At 42.5% G+C, this 20,415-nt stretch overlaps 2 protein-coding genes across 2 annotated transcripts in view; one reads left to right on the forward strand and one right to left on the reverse strand.

Annotated features, from left to right (window-relative positions):
• The window catches only part of LOC111960181 (synaptopodin-2-like), a 64,036-nt gene that overhangs the window by 37,230 nt on the left and 6,391 nt on the right, over window positions 1-20,415 (reverse strand). The window lies entirely within an intron of this gene.
• The window catches only part of sec24d (SEC24 homolog D, COPII coat complex component), a 40,145-nt gene continuing 38,220 nt past the window's right edge, over window positions 18,491-20,415 (forward strand). Inside the window, exon 1 of the mRNA XM_023982280.2 lies at window positions 18,491-18,518. The gene's annotated coding sequence lies outside the window, so the exon portion shown is untranslated. The remainder of the gene's footprint in view (window positions 18,519-20,415) is intronic.

A 20,415-nucleotide genomic window follows, 5' to 3' on the forward strand; every position in this document is an offset into this window, starting at 1 on the left:
GCCCCTCCGCCTGCCCTGCCGGAAGCTGAGCCCGCGGTTTGTGGGGGTTATTGAGGGTTATTGAGGTAACGTACCGTTTGCAACTCCCTGCTGATTACCGCATTAACAGGACTTTTCATGTGTCTCTCCTCAGGCCAGTGGTGCCTGGTCTCCTCGCTGAGGCTGGACCCAATGATGCCCCGGCTCCTCCTCTGGACATCGAGGGAGGTCCGGCGTACTCGGTCCGTGAAGTCCTGGATTCGAGGCATCGGGCGGGGCYTCTCCAGTACCTCATCGACTGGGAGGGGTACGGCACAGAGGAGCGGTGCTGGGTTCCTGCGGTGGACATCCTGGACGCTTCTCTGACCAGGAAATTTCACAGTTGGGGCCCTGACCGAACCGCACCGTGTCCCTGTGGTCATACCCGAGGCCGGTGTCATCCCGCTGCTAGTGCAGCACGTCAGGTACTGTCACGGATCCCCCCGGTACTGCTGCTCATTCCGTTCACCAGCTCCGGAGGTCTACGTCACCAGCCTTCTAGGCGTCACTGAACTGGATTCATTACCACCAATCCCGTACTGTCTTGTCTCATTATGTACGCCTGGTTCCCATTCCCCCTGATTAGTATGTGTATATAGGTGCCCTCTGTTCCCCATTGTCCTTGTCAAATCAAACTTTATTTGTCACATGCGCCGAATACAACAAGTGTAGACCTTACCGTGAAATGCTTACTTACAAGCCCTTAACCAACAGTACAGTTCAAGAAGAGTTAAGAAATATTTACCAAATAAACTATTATAAAAAGAACACAATAACATAACAATAATGAGGCTATATACAGGGGGTACCGGTACCGAGTCAGTGTGTGGGGGTACAGGTTAGAGTTAATTTGTACATGTAGGTAGGGGTGAAGTGACTATGCATAGATAATTAACAGTTTTTACAAACATCCTCAAAAATTGAGGATCTGGGGAATCATGCCAAATCTTTTCAGTCTCCTGAGGGGCAAAAGGTTTTGTCGTGCCCTCTTCACGACTGTCTTGGTGTGTTTGGACCATGATAGATTGTTGGTGATGTGTACACCAAGGAACTTGAAACTCTTGACCCGCTCCACTACAGCCCTGTTGATGTTAATGGGGGCCTGTTTGCCACGCCTTTTCCTGTAGTCCACGATCAGCTCCTTTGTCTTGCTCACATTGAGGGAGAGGTTGTTATCCTGGCACCACACTGCCAGTTCTCTGACCTCCTCCCTATAGGCTGTCTCATCATTGTCGGTGATCAGGCCTACCACTGTTGTGTCATCAGCAAACTTAATGATTTTGTTGGAATCATGTTTTGCCACGCAGTCATGGGTGAACAGGAAGTACAGGAGGGGACTAAGTACACACCCCTGAGGGGCACTAGTGTTGAGGATCAGCGTGGCAGATGTGCTGTTGCCTACCCTTACCACCTGGGGGAGGCCTGTCAGGAAGTCCAGAATCCACTTGCAGAGGGAGGTGTTTAGTCCCAGGGTCCTTAGCTTAGTGATGAGCTTCGTGGGCACTATGGTGTTGAACACTGAGCTGTAGTCAATGAACAGCATTCTCACATAGGTGTTGCTATTGTCCAGGTGGGAAAGGGCAGTGTGGTGTGCGATTGAGATTGCGTCATTTTGGATCCGTTGGGGCGGTATGCGGATTGGAGTGGGTCTAGGGTATCCGGGAGGATTCTGTTGATGTGAGCCATGACCAGCCTTTCAAAGCACGTCACGGCTATCGGCGGTAATCATTTAGGCAGGTTACCTTCACTTCCTTGGGCACAGGGACTATGGTGGTCTGCTTGAAACATGTAGGTATTACAGACTTAGTCAGGGAGAGGTTGAAAACATCAGTGAAGACACCAGTTGGTCCGCACATGCTTTGAGTTCACGTCCTAGTAATCCATCTGGCCCCGCGGCTTTGTGAATGTTGACCTGTTTAAAGGTCTTGCTCACATCGGCTACCGAGAGCATTATCACACAGCCATCCAGAACAGCTGATGCTCTCGTGCATGCTTCAGTGTTGCTTGCCTCAAAGCGAGCATAAAAGGCCTTTAGCTTGTCTGGTAGGCTCACGTCACTGGGCAGCTCACGTCTGGGTTTCCCTTTGTAGTCCGTAATAGTTTTCAAGCCCTGCCACATCCGATGAGCGTCAGAGCCAGTGTAGTAGGATTTAATCTTAATCCTGTATTGACGCTTTGCTTGTTTGATTGTTCGTCTGAGGGCATAGCGAGATTTCTTATAGGCGTCCAGATTAGTGTCACGCCCCTTGAAAGCGGCAGCTCTAGCCTTTCGCTCGATGCAAATGTTGCTTGTAATCCATGGCTTCTGGTTGGGATATGTACGTACGGTCACTGTGAGGACTTCGTCGTTGATGCATTTATTGATGAAGCCGATGATTGAGGTTGTATACACCTCAATGCCATTGGATGAATCCAGGAACATATTTCAGTCTGTGCTATCAAAACAGTCCTGTGCGTAGCATCCGCGTCATCTGACCACTTCCGTATTGAGCGATTCACTGGTACTTCCTACTTTAATTTATGCTTGTAAGCAGGAATGTGGAGGATATAATTATGGTCAGATTTGCCAAAATGATGGCAGGGGAGAGCTTTGTATGCATCTCTGTGTGTGGAGTAAAGGTGGTCTAGAGTTTTTTCCCCTCTGGTTGCACATGTGACATGCTGGTAAAAATTTGGTAAAACTGATTTAAGTTTGCCTGCATTAAAGTCCCTGGCCACTAGGAGCACCGCTTCTGGGTGAGCATTTTCTTGTTTGCTTATGGCCTTATAGAGTTGGTTGAGTGCGGTCTTAGTGCCAGCATCCGCCTGTGGTGGTAAATAGACAGCTACAAATAATATAGATGAGAACTCTCTTGGTAGATAGAGTACCTTATGATAAGCTGTCGACCACACTACCTCAGGCGAGAAATACCTTGAGACTTCTTTAATATTAGACATCACTCACCAGCTGTTATTGACAAAATGACACACAGCCCCACCCCTCATCTTACCAGACGTAGCTTCTCTGTTCTGCCGGTGCATTGAAAATCCCTCCAGCTCTATATTATCAGTGTCGTCGTTCAGCCACGACTCGGTGAAACAGAAGATATTACAGTTTTTTATGTCCCGTTGGTAGGATAATCGTAATCGTAGATCATCCATTTTGATTGCATGCTAGCAAGTAGAATTGATGGCAGTGGGAGTTTACTTGCTCGCTTACAGATTCTCAAAAGGTAGCCTGATCTGCGTCCTCTTTTCCTCCGTCATTTCTTCATGCAAATGACGGTGATCTGGGCCTGTTCCCGGGAGAGCAGTATATCTTTCTCATCGGACACGTTAAAGGAAAAAGCTTCTTCAAGTTCGCGGTGAGTAATCCCAGTTCTGATGTCCAAAAGTTATTCTCTGTCATAAGAGATGATAGCAGCAACATTATGTACAAAATAAGTAAAGAAATAAGTAACAAATGCTAAATGACTTAAATGTAACAAACAACGCAAAAAAACAAACCGTATAGAACAATTSGTTATGAGCATGTAAAATGTCATCCATCCTCATCGACGCCATCTTGTCCCATGTCCATTGGTCCTGTGAGTACCTGTGCTATGTTGTATCGGCCTCCATGCTACGTGTTATTGTGCACTTGTTTTACTGGTCTCGTCCTGTGTATTATTTAGAGGGTTACACCTCGCTCTTTTGTTTGGGTGGAGAAATAAAAAAAACTATTACGTATTCCTGCGCTTGTCTCCTATCATTATACAGTGTGACACTTACACAGAAAGACTCACAGTTGTATTTGCTGCCAAAGGTGTTTCTATAAAGTTTTGACTTGGGGGCTGAATACTTAAGTAAATTATATATTTCTGTATTTCATTTTGATTACATTTGCAGAAAAATGTGTCATTATAGGTTATTGTGTGTAGATAGGTGAGAAAAAAAATATATCCCACATTTTTAACCACAAAATGTTGAATACGTCAAGGGGTGTGTGTAAGGGGTGCGTACTGGCGGCAGAGAAGTCAGACGCAGGAGAGCAAAAACTGTGTTTCCAAACGGCGCAGTTTATTAACAAAAAACCCACCGGAAAACAGAACAATCAAAATAATGGGTACATAACCCGACGCACACCAGGACAGACGTGCACAGCACTTACAATAAACAATCARCGACAAGGACATGAGGGGGAACAGAGGGTTAAATACACAACATGTAATTGATGGGATTGGAACCAGGTGTGATGGAAGACAAGACAAAACCAAAGGAAAATGAAAAGAGGATCAGCGATGGCTAGAAGGTTGGTGACTACGACCGCCGAACGCCGCCCGAACAAGGAGAGGGACCAACACCAACTTCGGCGGAAGTCGTGACAGTACCCCCCCCCCCGGTGCGCAGCTCCTGCTGCACGTCGACACCGGCCTCGGGGACGACCCGGAAGGCGAGGCGCAGGGCGAACCGGACGAAGACGGTGGAACTCCTGCAGCATAGATGGGTCCAACACGTCCTCGATCTGAAACCAGCACCTCTCCTCCGGGCCATACCCCTCCCACTCCACGAGATACTGAAGTCCCCTCGCCCAGCGACTCAAATCCAGTATGGCGAGAACGGAGTACGCCGGGACCCCCCCCCGATGTCCAGAGGAGAGGGAGGAACCTCCTGCACATCAGACTCCTGAAGCGGGCCAGCCACCACCGGCCTGAGGAGAGACACATGGAACGAGGGGTTAATACGGTAATCGGGTGGAGATGGAGAGTGACCGCATTTCAACCGTGCGTATTTGACTCCCACCACGGTAAAGGAGGTGCAGCGGTTCTTAGGATTTGCCAACTGCTACCGGATAGGGATTGTCCTGGCCATGGACCAAAAGAATCAATGTTTTGTTCCCCGAGCCACTTAGTTATCACTTTTGCCTTATGGCAAGGTGCTTCATCATGCTGGAAAAGGTACTGTTCGTCACCAAACTGTTCCTGGATGGTTGGGAGAAGTTGCTCTCGGAGTATGTGTTGGTACCATTCTTTATTCATGGCTGTGTTCTTAGGCAAAATTGTGAGTGAGCCCACTCCCTTGGCTGAGAAGCAACCCACACATGAATGGTCTCAGAATGCTTTACTGTTGGCATGACACAGGACTGATGGTAGCGCTCACCTTGTCTTCTCCGGACAAGCTTTTTTACGGATGCCCCAAACAATCGGAAAGGGGAATCATCATAGAAAATGACTTTACCCCAGTCCTCAGCAGTCCAATCCCTGTACTTTTTGCAGAATATCAGTCTGTCCCTGATGTTTTTCCTGGAGAGAAGTGGCTTCTTTTCTGCCCTTCTTGACACCAGGCCATCCTCCAAAAGTCTTCGCCTCACTGTGCGTGCAGATGCACTCACACCTGCCTGCTGCCATTCCTGAGCAAGCTCTGGACTGGTGGTGCCCCGATCCCACAGCTGAATCAACTTTAGGAGACGGTACTGGCGCTTGCTGGACTTTCTTCGGGGCCCTGAAGCCTTCTCACAACAATTGAACCGCTCTCCTTGAAGTTCTTGATGATCCGATAAATGTTTGATTTAGGTGCAATCTTACTGGCAGCAATATCCTTGCCTGTGAAGCCCTTTTTGTGCAAAGCAATGATGACGGCACGTGTTTCCTTGCAGATAACCATGGTTGACAGAGGAAGAACAATGATTCCAAGCACCACCCACCTTTGAAGCTTCCAGTCTGTTATTCGAACTCAATCAGCATTGCAGAGTGATCTCCAGCCTTCTCCTCGTCAACACTCACACCTGTGTTAACGAGAGAATCACTGACATGATGTCAGCTGGTCCTTTTGTGGCAGGGCTGAAATGCAGTGGAAACGTTCTTTTTGCGATTCAGTTCATTTGCATGGCAAAGAGGGACTTGGCAATTAATTGCAATTCATCTGATCACTCTTCATAACATTCTGGAGTATATGCAAATTGCCATCATACAAACTGAGGCAGCAGACTTTGTGAAAATGTATTATTTGTATCATTCTCAAAACCTTTGGCCACGACTGTAAACAAACCCGACAGGTCATTTCTCCACTGTCAGAGTTCTGTGACATCAGAGTGTACAGTGTCCCCCAGTAAACATACCACAACAGGTGCTCGTCGTGTGACACAACAATGCATATTGCTGCTTCGTTCAGACCCGTAACCCAGGCATTAAGAATAGCCAAGGAGCTGGAGGGTGTTCAGGTGCAGGAGTTACCACTGACCTTCTCTGGCACTTTAGATATGGCAGTGATACTGTATCTACAGCAAGAATACAAGTCAGCTCCGTAATGCTGTCAGCTCCAAACCACGTCAACTCCATAACTCAATCATCAGGTGAGGTATAATATTAGATGCATGGACATACCTAAAGTAATAGGGACAACATAAGGTCTCAGCTGACACTGATACGTATTTTATTTAATATAACTGTGTCACTTGTGTATTGCTGGCACAGTAATATTAGGTTACTGTACTAATTGAAACTACATTCACCTCTAAAAATATTTGAGAAGTACAATGTGGTGGATACAATTACATCATGCACTGTAGATGAATATAACATACTACTGCAATAACTCTTCACATTATAAAGCTGTAGTAAATCAACTATAAATAGACTGCAGCTAGTTATGGAGTGATACAATTACCACTGTGCTGTGATAAAACAATATAGGGTAAAAGACACACAAACATGTGGTTATTAGTGGAGTTAGTAGGATTTGGAAAAAGTTATTCGTTAAAAGGCGCAATCTGCGATTGCTACATCCATTTTTTTACTTTTAAAATAATGATATACGTATATCCATGAATTCTTGAAGAATATACCTTATAAATGCATCATGAGCTTAGTTCAACTGTCGTACCCCATTAGAACCCAAAGTACAAGACTGTTTTACTCCATTGTTTGTAAAGAATGTAATTATAAACAAACACTGTAAATATTTAAAACATGGTTAATTTTGCATACATAGCTGTGTCTATGAGAGTGGTTACATTTCTCCAGCCTAATTCCTCAGCAGTTAATCGAAAGAGTGGCAGAGTGGCGGCTTTGTTATTGTTTGAACTGCACTTTATTTGTTTCACAATAAAAAATATTTTGCATCTTCAAAGTGGTAGGCATGTTGTGGAAATCAAATGATACAAACCCCCCAAAAATCTATTTTAATTCCAGGTTGTAAGGCAACAAAATAGGAAAAATGCCAAGGGGGGTGAATACTTTCGCAAGCCACTGTAAGGTCCCACAGTTGACAGTGCATGTCAGAGCAAAAACCAAGCCATGAGGTCAAAGGAATTGTCCGTTGAGCTCCGAGACAGGATTGTGTCGAGGCACAGCTCTGGGCAGGGGTACTAAAACATTTCTGCAGAACTGAAGGTCCCAAAGAACACAATGGAAGAAGTTTGGAACCACCAAGGCTCTTCCTAAAGCTGGTCACCTGGCCAAACTGAGCAATCGGGGGAGAAGAGCCTCGGTCAGGGAGGTGACCAAGAACCCGATGGTCACGCTGACAGAGCTCTAGAGTTCCTCTTTGGAGAAGGGAGAACCTTCCAAAAGGACAACCATCTCTGCAACCATCTCTGCAGCACTCCACCAATTAGGCCTTTATGGTAGAGTGGCCAGACGGAAGACACTCCTCAGTAAAAGGCATATGACAGCCTGCTTGGAGACTCTCAGACCATGAGAAACAAGATTCTCTAGTCTGATGAAACCAATATTGAACTCTTTGGCGTGAATGCCAAGCGTCACGTCTGGAGTAAACATTGCCCCATCCCTACGGAGAAGCATGGGATGGTGGCATGGGATGATGGCAGCATCATGCTGTGGGGATATTTTTCAGTGGCAGGGACRGGGAGACTAGTCAGGATCGAGGAAAAGATGAACGGAGCAAAGTACAGAGAGATCCTTGGTGAAAACCTGCTCCAAAGCGCTAAGGACCTCAGACTGGGGCGAAGGTTCAGCTTCCAGCAGGACAACATCCCTAAGTACACAGCCAAGACAATGAACGAGTGGCTTCGGGACAAGTCTCTGAATGTCCTTGAGTGGCCCAGCCAGATCCCGGACTTGAACCCAATCGAACATCTCTGGAGAGACCTGAAAATAGCTGTGCAGCAACGCTCCCCATCCACCCTGACAGAGCTTTATAGGATCTGCAGAGAAGAATGGAAGAAACTCCCCAAATATACACACACTACCGTTCAAAAGTTTAGGTTCACATAGAAATGTCATTTTTTCCATGAAAACATACATGAAATGAGTTTCAAAATGAATAGGAAATATAGTCAAGACATTGACAAGGTTATAAATAATGATTTTCAATTGAAATAATAATTGTGTCATTCAAACTATGCTTTCGTCAAAGAATCCTCKATTTGCAGCAATTACAGCCTTGCAGACCTTTAGCATTCTAGTTGTCAATTTGATCAGTTAATCTGAAGAGATTTCACCCCATGCTTCCTGAAGCACCTCCCACAAGTTGGATTGGCTTGATGGACACTTCTTACGTACCATACGGTCAAACAGCTCAATAGGGTTGATATCCGGTGKCTGTGCTGGCCACTCCATTATAGACAGAATACCAGCTGAATGCTTCTTCTCTAAATAGTTCTTGCATATTTTGGAGCTGTGCTTTGGGTCATTGTCCTGTTGTAGGAGGAAATTGGCTCCAATTAAGCGCCGTCCAAAGGGTATGACACGGCATTGCAAAATGGAGTGATAGCCTTCCTTCTTCAAGATCCCTTTTACCCTGTACAAATCTCCCACTTTACCACCATCAAAGCACCCCCAGACCATCACATTGCCTCCACCATGCTTGACAGATGGCGTCAAGCACTCCTCCAGCATCTTTTCATTTTTTCTGCGTCTCACGAATGTTCTGCTTTGTGATCCGAACACCTCAAACTTCGACTGTCCGTAACACTTTTTTCCAATCTTCCTCTGTCCAGTGTCTTTGTTCTTTTGCCCATCTTAATCTTTTCTTTTTATTGGCCAGTCTGAGATATGGCTTTTTCTTTGCAACTCTGCCTAGAAAGCCAGCATTCCGGAGTCGCCTCTTCACTGTTGACGTTGAGACTGGTGTTATGCGGGTACTATTTAATGAAGCTGCCAGTTGAGGACTTGTGAGGCGTTTGTTTCTCAAACTAGACACTAATGTACTTGCTCTCTTACTCAGTTGTGCACCGGGTCCTCCCACTCCTCTTTCTATTCTGGTTAGAGCCAGTTTGCGCTGTTCTGTGAAGGGAGTAGTACAGAGCGTTGTACGAGATCTTCAGTTTCTTGGCAATTTCTCACATGGAATAGCCTTCAATTCTCAGAACAAGAATAGACTGACAAGTTTCAGTAGAAAGGTATTTGTTTCTGGCCATTTTGAGCCTGTAATCGAACCCACAAATGTGATTGCTCCAGATACTAAACTAGTCTAAAGAAGGCCAGTTTTATTGCTTCTTTAATCAGGACAACAGTTTTCAGCTATGCTAACATAATTGCAAAAGGGTTTTCTAATGATCAATTAGATTTTTTAAATTATAATCTTGGATTAGCTAACACAACGTGCCATTGGAACACAGGACTGATGGTTGCTGATAATGGGCATCTGTACACCTATGTAGATATTCCCCCAAAAATCTGCCGTTTCCAGCTACAATAGTTATTTACAACATTAACAATGTCTACACTGTATTTCTGATCAATTTGATATTATTTTAATGGACAAAAAATGTGTTTTTCTTTCAAAAACAAGGACATTTCTAAGTGACTCGAAACTTTTGAACAGTAGTGTAGGTGTGCCAAGCTTGTAGCGTCATACCCAAGAAGAGTCGATACTGTAATCAGTGCCAAAGGTGCTTCAACAAAGTATTGACTAAAGGGTCTGAATACTTATGTAAATGTATTATTTCCATTATCTATTTATTTTATTAGCAAAAATATCTAAAAACCTGTGTTTGACTTTGTCATTATGGGGTGTTGTGTATAGATTGATGAGAAAAAATAACAGTTTAATCAACTTTAGAATAAGGCTGTAACGTAACAAAATGTGGAAAAAGTCAAAGGGTCTGAATTCTTTCAGAAGGCACTTTATGGCATCACTGACAGTTGTCTCTGAGTTCTGACAGTTCTCAGTTCTCTCTGACTACCATAGGTCATATCTTTAATGCCCCCTAGCTGCCATGATAGTAATCCATTCTGAGATGTCCATTTGTAACCTAACACCATTTTCCAAAATAAGCTCTTCCATTTGCTATATTTATAGCCTAGTTACCCAGAGTGACCTCTGGCGACTGCTTTCCACAAAAATCATGTTCAGCTCTCCTTCCAAGCATAACATTTAGGCATTTATATACAGGCAATTACCAGGGATGATCCCCAAGGACTCTCTGACTATTTAAACACTGTAAATAACACTTTCCCATGCCTCGTAGGATTCTCACAACAGTCAGTCCAATGAATAAAAAAAGGAGAAATTAAAGTGTGACATTGGATTCATTGAATTGAGTGTGATGTTAAATGCTTACGGGACAAAACTGCTAAAGGTTCAACCTTTGTCAATTTTTCTTTGTTGCTCTGTCCCCAACTGCCRGAAAATGACACTCTCTTCACTTGTTATTGCTCTCAGATCACATTTTTTCCTTTGTACAATCATTGTGTAAATATAGTTTAAGGACACACAGCAGTATTATTACTATATTGTTACTTGTTATTTGCCATGGGATGTTAACCACTGACTAATCTCTCGTGGACAGCTCTGCAAGAGTTTTACTTCTGGGTAACCAAGATMAACCACTGACAACAAGCACACCAGTAAATCCTGTTTTAGATAATTGTTCACCTTTGGGTGGGTCACAACATCTCATCATTTACTAAGAGGTGAATAACAAAGTTGATGACAATGGAATTTAAAAAAAAACGTTTTTTCAAGGGACACTAATTCGGACAAAAACATGTATTTCCCATATAGGAGTACTGCACATAGCCTTGTCTAGTCAGTCATAACCTCTTCCCCAGGCTATTGCACATTTGGGCGGAAACTGTCTGGGAATGAGATAAAGTCACTCACAACACTGATGTTTGTTCCTCTACTCTGGCACTAGAGGACAGTGTACAGCCAATGTAGGGGAGCACAGGTCATAAACAGCATGAATATAGATGTTTCTCCCAACAGTGACTAAAGCTGGAAAAAACCTAGCGTACTAAAGTCCACAGTTCTGGGCCTGTATTCATAAAGTGTCTCAGAGTAAGAGCACTGATCTAGAATCAGTTTAGCCTTTTAGATAATAATGAATAAGATTACGTGGAGTGGAAAGGCCGTGATACGGGACCAGCACTCCTACTTTGAGACACTTTATGAATAAAGGCCCAGTTTTATTCCATGAAATTGTCTTTCTCTTACAGTGAAAATGCACAACTGCTTTCACAAATATAGTATGAACTGAATGAAATAGATGATTTTACATTGGCCCATTTGCTTCTTTCCAACTATGTTGTCTCTACTCCCTTTATAAAAAATAAATCATTGGCTATTGATTAAAGGTCCAATGCAGCTGTTTTTATTTCAATATCAAATAATTTATGGGTAACAATTAAGTACCTTACTGTGGTTGTTTAAATAAAATGCATTAAATTGTTTWAAAAAAAATAGCTATTTCCCAAGCAAGAATTTTCCTCAGACTGTCTAGAAGTGGTCTGAGTGGGGAGGGGGAAACTATCTGTTATTGGCAGAGAGGTTTGGAACTTTCTTGTTGGTCTATTAACTAATTTGCTACCTGGTGAGGCAGGCCAAAACTCCATCCCACCAAAATAGGATGAAATTGCAGGGTGTCTTTTCAAACAGCTCTTACACTAAAAGGGCATAATTCACCGAATTTTTCCAACCTAATAGTGTGGAATATATAACGTTTTGACTGCACTGGGCCTTTAAACGCCCACACAAGTAGAAATCCACTTTTTAGCTGGTCAGAGTTTACCCATGATGTTGCACAACGATGTAAGTCAATAAATCAAGTTTTAGTCAAAGTATGATATATTTTTGGCTTGAAGTGACAAATCCGAATGTGTGACTTTGGATGTTTCTGTGAGTCTTATGTGTCTTTTCCTATGATATGACATGCAAATTCTTTTCAGCCTACGTTTCGTTTCAGAGCTGGGTTTTATTTAAATGTTACCACCCACCAGCATGGCAATGTTTATTAATCAGAAACACCTACAGCAAAGTTCTTCCTATTCGTGAGTCAGAGAGCCCAACAGCTTTTCTCTTTAGCCTACAGTTGGGTTTCCACTAGATAAAAAAGCCAACAAGTCCAAATGTGCTATATCATACAATTGAATTCAAACAAAAATTTGCGTTTTTTGTCTTAATTTAAGGTTGGTAGCGTGGTAAGGGTTAAGGTGGGAGTTAGGTTTAAAATCTGATTTTAAGAAGAACAATTTTAGAAATAGACGGGGTATATGACGTTTCGTCTGTGTTAAATAGTGACGACCCTACCCTTGAACGCCTTGCCATGGAGCAAATTCAAATAGCGGTTGCAAACTAACGTTTTTGCACCTCCCCTTTTTACCAGCTAATTATCTTGATCCATTTGATAATTGATCAAGTTTCACAATTTTTTTTAGCTAGTTTGCATTAAAAAAATATGACCATTTAATAAAGCTCCTCCCGTCGCCGCAAGATGAATGGTTTGGACCACTAACGTTTTATGCAAATTCGTTTAGCATGGCCTGAGGGTTTGCAGGGTTTGCTAATTTTCGAAAATTCCATTGATCCTAAAAAAAATCTCCATCCACCCGGGGCACAGGTCTATACAAAATGAACTCGCTCATTGATTTCATACAGGTTCCAAACCGTTCAATAGTTAGGCTATCCATATTACCGAAGTTTATATTCTTTATATTTCTATCGTGGATTTGCGGCCGCAATTTATACTGAACAAAAATATAAACGCAACATGTAACAATTTCAACGAGTTTACTGAGTTACAGCACATATAAGGATATCAGTCAATTGAAATAAATTCATTAGTCTCAAATTCATTAGTCTCAAATATGGATGACTGGGCAGGGGTGCAGCTGTGGGTGGGCCTAGGAGGGCATAGGCCCACCCACTTGGGAGCCAGGCCCAGCCAATCAGAATACGTTTTCCCCCAAAAAAGGGCTTTGTTACAGACAGAAATACTCCTCAGTTTCATCAGCTGTCTGGGTGGCTGGTCTCAAATGATCCCGCAGGTGAAGAAGCCGGATGTGGTGGTCTTGGACTGGAGAGGTTACACGTGGTCTGCGGTTGTGAGGCCGGATGTGAGGCCAAATTCTCTAAAACGACGTTGGAGGCAGCTTATGGTAGAGAAATGAACAAAAAAATGATCTGGCAACAGCTCTGGTGGACATTCCTGTATTCAGTACACCAATTGCACGCTCCCTCCCTCAAAACTTGACTTAACGGTCAGTATCTGGTGTGGCCACCAATTGCATTAAGTACTGCAGTGCATCTCCTCCTCATGGACTGCACCAGATTTGCCAGTTCTTGCTGTGAGATGTTACCCCACTCTTCCACCAAGGGACCTGCAAGTTCACTGACATTTCTGGGGGGAATGCCCCTAGCCCTCACCCTCCAATCCAACAGGTCCCAGACGTGCTCAATGGGATTGAGATCCGGGCTCTTCACTGGCCATGGCAGAACACTGACATTCCTGTCTTGCAGGAAATCACGCACAGAACGAGCAGTATGGCTGGTGGCATTGTCATGCTGGAGGGTCATGTCAGGATGAGCCTGCAGGAAGGGTATCACATGAGGGAGGAGGATGTCTTCCCTGTAATGCACAGCATTGAGATTGCCTCCAATGACAACAAGCTCAGTCCGATGAAGGTGTGACACACCGCCCCAGACCATGACGGACCCGCTCAAGAGTACAGGCCTCGGTGTAACGCTCATTCCTTCAACGATAAATGCGAATTCGACCATCACTCCTGGTGAGACAAAACCATGACTCGTCAGTGAAGAGCACTTTTTGCCAGTCCTGTCTGGTCCAGCGACGGTGGGTTTGTGCCCATAAGCGATGTTGTTTCCGGTGATGTCTGGTGAGGACCTGCCTTACAACAGGCCTACAAGCCTTCAGTCCAGCCTCTCTCAGCCTATTGCAGACAGTCTGAGCACTGATGGAGGGATTGTGCGTTCGTGGTGTAACTCGTGCAGTTGTTGTTGCCATCCTGTACCTGTCCCGCAAGTGTGATGTTCGGATGTACCAATCCTGTGCAGGTGTTGTTACACGTGGTCTGCCACTGCGAAGACGATCAGCTGTCCATCCTGTCTCCCTGTAGCACTATCTTAGGTGTCTCACAGTACAGACATTGCAATTTATTGCCCTTGCCACATCTGCAGTCCTCATGCCTCCTTGCAGCATGCCTAAGGCACGTTCATGCAGATGAGCAGGGACTCTGGGCATCTTTCTTTTGGTGTTTTTCAGAGTCAGTAGAAAGGCCTCTTTAGTGTCCTAAGTTTTCATGACTGTGACCTTAATTGCCTACCGTCTGTAAGCTGTTAGTGTCTTAACGACCGTTCCACAGGTGCATGTTCATTAATTATTTACGGTTCATTGAACAAGCATGGGAAACAGTGTTTAAACKCTTTACAATGAAGATCTGTGAAGTCATTTGGATTTTTACGATATATCTTTGAAAGAGGGTCCTGAAAAAGGGAAGTTACTTTTTTTGCTGATTTTAGTTACATTTAAATTACATTTTGGTAATTCTGGGACGTTTTCCAACTGGTTTGACATTGGGAATGTTCTCAAATAGTTCAAAGAATGTTAAGAAACAACGTTCTTCTGTAGGAATGTCAGTACATCAGGATAACATTTCCTACAAGTTTCATCAAATCAAATTTTATTAGTCACATGTGCCGAATACAACAGGTATTGTTGTGAAATGAAATGCTTACTTACGAGCCCTTAACCAACAATGCAGTTTGAAAAAATACAGATAAGAAATAAAAGTAACACGTAATTAAAGAGCAGCAATAAAATAACAATAGCGAGACTATATACATGTATCATGGTTCTCTTTAAAGTAATGTTCTTAAATTGTTCCAAGAACATTAAGAAACAATGTTCTTTTGTGGGAATTTCAGTACTTCAGCATATTGTTTCCTACAGGTTTCCTCGTGGTTCTATTTAAAGTCATGTTCTCAAATTGTTCAGGGAATGTTAATAAAACTTTCCATAACAAAACATAAGAAACTTTTGTAACGTTCAGAGAATATACAAACATATACATTCCATTCTCAGCATCAACAAACCTCTCTCTATCCTCTAAGTGTGTTCAGGTGTGTTTGCCGTGCCCACTAATTGGCCACACCTGACCTTAATGAGTGCTTGTTTCCTTTAAACTGGGGTCTGTTTGAATAGAATAAAATGAACAGCTTTGTATGTGTAAAAAACATGGCATGCTAGCTCCATCCTTGTGACGGAGGCAGGTGGCTAGTGCACTAATTCCGCGGATAGAGAACAGAAGATTATAGGTTTTAATTTCACTGATGCCGTGTCACAATAAAAAAAAACGAATGTGTTTGCATGATTAATGCTTAAGGAAATACATTTCCATGTGTCTGATCTGTGCTTGGAGTTCAAAAAGGTTAACCCAAAATATGCTAGCTGTGTTATTAAGTCTTATTGAAACATTTAGTGAATGTTTTAAGGAAGTTATTCAAAAACCTCAAAATAACCTATCATTTCCGTTCTCAGAGAGTTAATAAAACCTCTCAGGTAAACTTCAAAAGAACCAGAGTAAAACATTCTCAGAACCTCCCTGCAACCTAAAAATAAATGTTCCCAGAATAGGCTAAATGTTCTCTTCTGTTCTCAGACTGTTTAAAAAAAACATCAGGAAACATATGGTTTTGTTCCCACAACCAATGTGAAACCAAAAACATACATTCCCACAACTTCCAAGGAACCAAATTTGCTAGCTAGGCTGTTTCTCCTAGCTGTCACTCATTCTGCTTACAACTGTAGCTCAGAATTTCATGTGCTGCCTTGCCTACATTATTTTCATCTCCATCCTAGCCACCTGCCTCTGCCAGAGTCAAACCAGAGTTACCACTCTGTCCAAAATAGTATCAACATGACACACATACGTATACCGTACCATAATAGTAATATACTTCTACTCCTACAAAAGTACAATTTACAGTAAGTACATCACACTATCAAACATTTCAGAGCATAAAGCTAAAAGGTGAAAAGGCCACTATGAAAAGGCCACTACCTGACAACCTGTGATAAAAACAAGACCTTGCTATATATATACAGATATGTTTTATGGGTTTCTTTTATGAGCTGGTAACCATCTGATAAAACAGTGTGACTCCAGCCTGGGTTTTAGGAGCAGTCTGTGTGCAAACAGGGCCGTATATGGAGGCCTCCTGTGAGCCTGTGTTTGGACTCTCTGTGGGAGGAAAGTCTGTCTGGACCACCACAGCACCACTCCTCCCTCCCTCCTCCAAAAAAGGAGGGGAAACCTTTCATTTCTTTCCCCTCCTGAGCCATAGTGATAGACACAGATGTCAGACAATGTTCTGGACTGGACTGCTTTGTCACTGTTAAATATCAGCCATAGATTGCTTATAAAATGTTCCTCAGAGTACTCTATATGTTCCGCTTAAATTGTTATTTCTTTTTTGCGCTTGGTATAGAAAGATCAACAAAGGAAACACTCAAAGGAAACACTCGCTTATTAGTGTTCATAAGAGTGTTCATAAGAGGTTTGAATCTGTCATTCAGATTACAAATCAAATCAAAGTTTATTTGTCACGTGCGCCGAATACAACAGGTGTAGGTAGACCTTACAGTGAAATGCTTACTTACATGATCTAACCAATAGTGCAAAAAGGGTATTAGGTGAACAATAGGTAAGTAAAGAACTAAAAACAACAGTAGAAAGACAGTGAAAAACAGTAGCGAGGTTATGTACAGACACCGGTTAGTCAGGCTGATTGAGGTAGTATGTACATGTAGATATGGTTAAAGTGACTATGCATATATGATGAACAGAGAGTAGCAGTAGCGTAAAGAGGGGTTGGCGGGTGGTGGGTGGCATGACACAATGCAGATAGCCCGGTTAGCCAATGTGCGGGAGCACTGGTTGGTCGGGCCAATTGAGGTAGTATGTACATATGTACATGAATGTATAGTTAAAGTGACTATGCATATATGATAAACAGAGAGTAGCAGCAGCGTAATAGAGGGCAGCTTTCAACACAATCTTGTGTGGTTACAATGTGGCATTTACCATACATAAAGATTTTAACGTAAGACATTTTATATTGGCAGCTGTAGGGCTATAATTAGACGATTTATGCTCACGGCATGCTTGACTGCTCCTCTCCCAATTTTCCAACATAATTTTTAGTGTCTTAAACACAACACAAAACCACAGGAAATACAATACTGTGCATTGAACACAGAGCTTCAGGCAGTTCCTACTCCATGCAGCTTTAAGTAATTATGTTTTTAAATCTCAGGCAAACATTTTCCATCTGTCTTACAGGTAACTATGGAAGTGGGTTTTGCTGTATAGATGCATTTAATCAATAAGGCAATGAGTACAGTATAAAAAAAAACTCAACTTGACATCAAGCACCGATTGACCACCACAGTGAACTCCCGCAGTCACCACAAATTAATGGACAGAGCCATTTGTCTCTCTCTATAGCAACTCTACGACTGCATGTTTTTAGGCTGTACAGTGTTTGTTTAGAAACATGGAGTAAAACAATTGTATATTTTCAGTTCTGATGGGATACGACAGTTGAACTAATCTCACATACAAGTTATATTCTTCAAGAATCAATGAGTACATAGCATTAATTTATACATCCAATATGGATGTAGAAACTGCAGATTGCCCCTTTAACATTGACATGAAGGGAGTCAGAAGGTCTTTATATTAAGAAAACATTTACTCTGGTCTTTGGACGACGGGATTGACTTGATACGCAGTGACATACTGTATCTCAGTAATTGGACGGCCCAAATAACCCTATTCATTCACTTACTGCCATCTGTGTAGACTACATAGGACGGTAACTTGAGGGTGACTGTCAGGATTTCTGGATTCAGTATGGACACCGAGTCAGGTTAACTTACAGTTCTTATCTCATAGGATTTAATCATGTTGGAATAGCATCACTAGTGCTTTCAAAAGAGCTGTAGCGCCAATTGAATCCCAACTATATTATTTATATTGTCATAGCAATCCATACTAGCCAAGGCCAGAAAGTAGCCTTCATGGATGAATTGCCAGGGAGTTTTTCATCTCATGCATTTTCCCATGTCTGTCTGTCTGTCTGGAAACTGATACCATTTCAAGGGGCTGTAGAAATCAAAGGACTCCGTTTGCCACAACCCCCTGCACTGTGGCAGGAAATGCCACCTGACAGTAATTGATTAATCAACCATGTGTTTCAAGCACAGTGAATGTTACTCTTTAGGACTATGACCATGAGAGATAGGGAAAGGGAAACTGCAACATCCATGTGGACTGAAAGTGAGTTTGGTATTGTGCAAGTGTTGTAATGTTTCATTGTTTGATTAATTCAGTAGCTACACTGAACCTGAAAGTATTAGTTTGGTCTCTTTATGCTTTTATCAGAGGTAGGCCTTTCCTTTGGAGTTACAGTCCCCTCCATATGTATTTGGACAGTGAAGCAAAATGTTAAATGTATCTCTATACTCCAGCATTTTGGATTTGATATCAAATGTTTCATATGAGGCGACAAGACAATGTCACCTTTCATTTGAGGGTATTTTCATACAAAGCTCCAGTGATGGACAAACAAACTGTGATAGCCACGCACAGACCTCTGTGTTTTAAGTCAGTAGGCCTAATAGATATTATTTTCCTGTAGGGGTTTTTGTCTATTTTTTCCAACGGCATAAGGACGAACACAGTGGTCAAATGGTAGAGTAAGTTCAAGTAACATTTATTCAACATGCTGACTTGTAAAGGGACTGTTCCATCTTCATGAATCTATATGTTAGCAATGAGGGGAAAACTCATTGACTACGACGTCAAAAGTTGTCAGTCAGCATCGACGTAACATGTTTCACAAATCCGGTGTGGCAGGATGTGGAGACACCGAAGTGTTCAAGTATAATACAATTTCTTGATGCAAAATACTTATAAATTCAAAGTAATTCATGTGGGATTGTCTTTACAGTGAATCAGTTAAGGAAATTACATGAAAATAGACCATGAATAAAACCAACAAAGAAATATCCCCTACTTATTGAAATGTGGCTGCATTTCAGTCAGACCAAAGAGTTTCTGCACTTTAAAAAAATTAAGTGGGTTGTGACTTCATCAAGTTTGTTCTCCCAAAATCTCAGATTAAAAAACAACTTCCCATATATGGACAACAGCTTCTTGAGTGTAAAGAGACCCCCTCGCACTGTGGGCCTACTGCATGTCAGTACATTCAACAGTCACTTTCTCTTTAGAGAGGGAGCCCTGCTCACACAATCCAACAGAAGCTTTGAATAACTCCAATTTATCAGATATGAAAGTGCCCTAACTCAGCCAGTGGAGTATTTCTCACAATCTTGGTATGTTAGCTTTTAAAACTTTTACTGACAGCTCTTCTCCCCACCCTCTGCTCCAACCCTCCTCAAAAAGTCTCAAGACAAGCTTAAAGTTATGTCTTCCAGATGACTTGCTGTTACCACGAGGTCACTCTTCAGATATCCTCGACTGAGGCATAGACTCGCAAGAGACGTCATCTATTGCCATTTCACACCGGTACAGGCAAATATTTGACAGTTAAGCCAAAGAAGATATTAACACAGGGCTTATATAACAATGTGCTCAAACTTTGGAAAGACCCTCTTTTGGAACTTAGCACCCTTGACCCTAAAATACTGCAGTTTAATCAAACTTTATTTGTTTGATAAATCCAAAAACGAGTTCAATGAGGATGTCATGTGCAAAACCCTTTTCTTGAGGAGTGGTGGGTGTTTTCATTCCACTTCCCTACAAATTTTAATTAAACTTAATTCAACTTTAATTTAATTCAATTTGCCCCTATTCCTTATGCTACATTAGAAAGGCCTCATGCACAGCTGCCTTGCCTAAACAAGGCCTATTGTTGCTGTCTGATGTGAATTAAATAAGCCAAGTTTCTCTACATCAGTCTTTTTTGGAATGTCAACACACTCCCCAATTCTGCAAAAAACAAGGTTTAAAACGAGACTATTTGTCTAAAAATGGAAATCCAGTCGTTTGACTTATTTATAGATGAACATTACTGGAGTGGCTGTGGCCGAGTGAGGCTTATCGTGGATGATATGATACAGCAGCATTGTAATACTGTCAATCAAAAGTTATAACTTGCTCTGCCCTTAAATAAATTAACTAAATCAATTGAATGTCAACATCAAGTAATAGA

Source organism: Salvelinus sp. IW2-2015, linkage group LG37 (genome assembly GCF_002910315.2).
Source record: "Salvelinus sp. IW2-2015 linkage group LG37, ASM291031v2, whole genome shotgun sequence".
In the NCBI taxonomy this organism is placed as follows: domain Eukaryota; kingdom Metazoa; phylum Chordata; class Actinopteri; order Salmoniformes; family Salmonidae; genus Salvelinus; species Salvelinus sp. IW2-2015.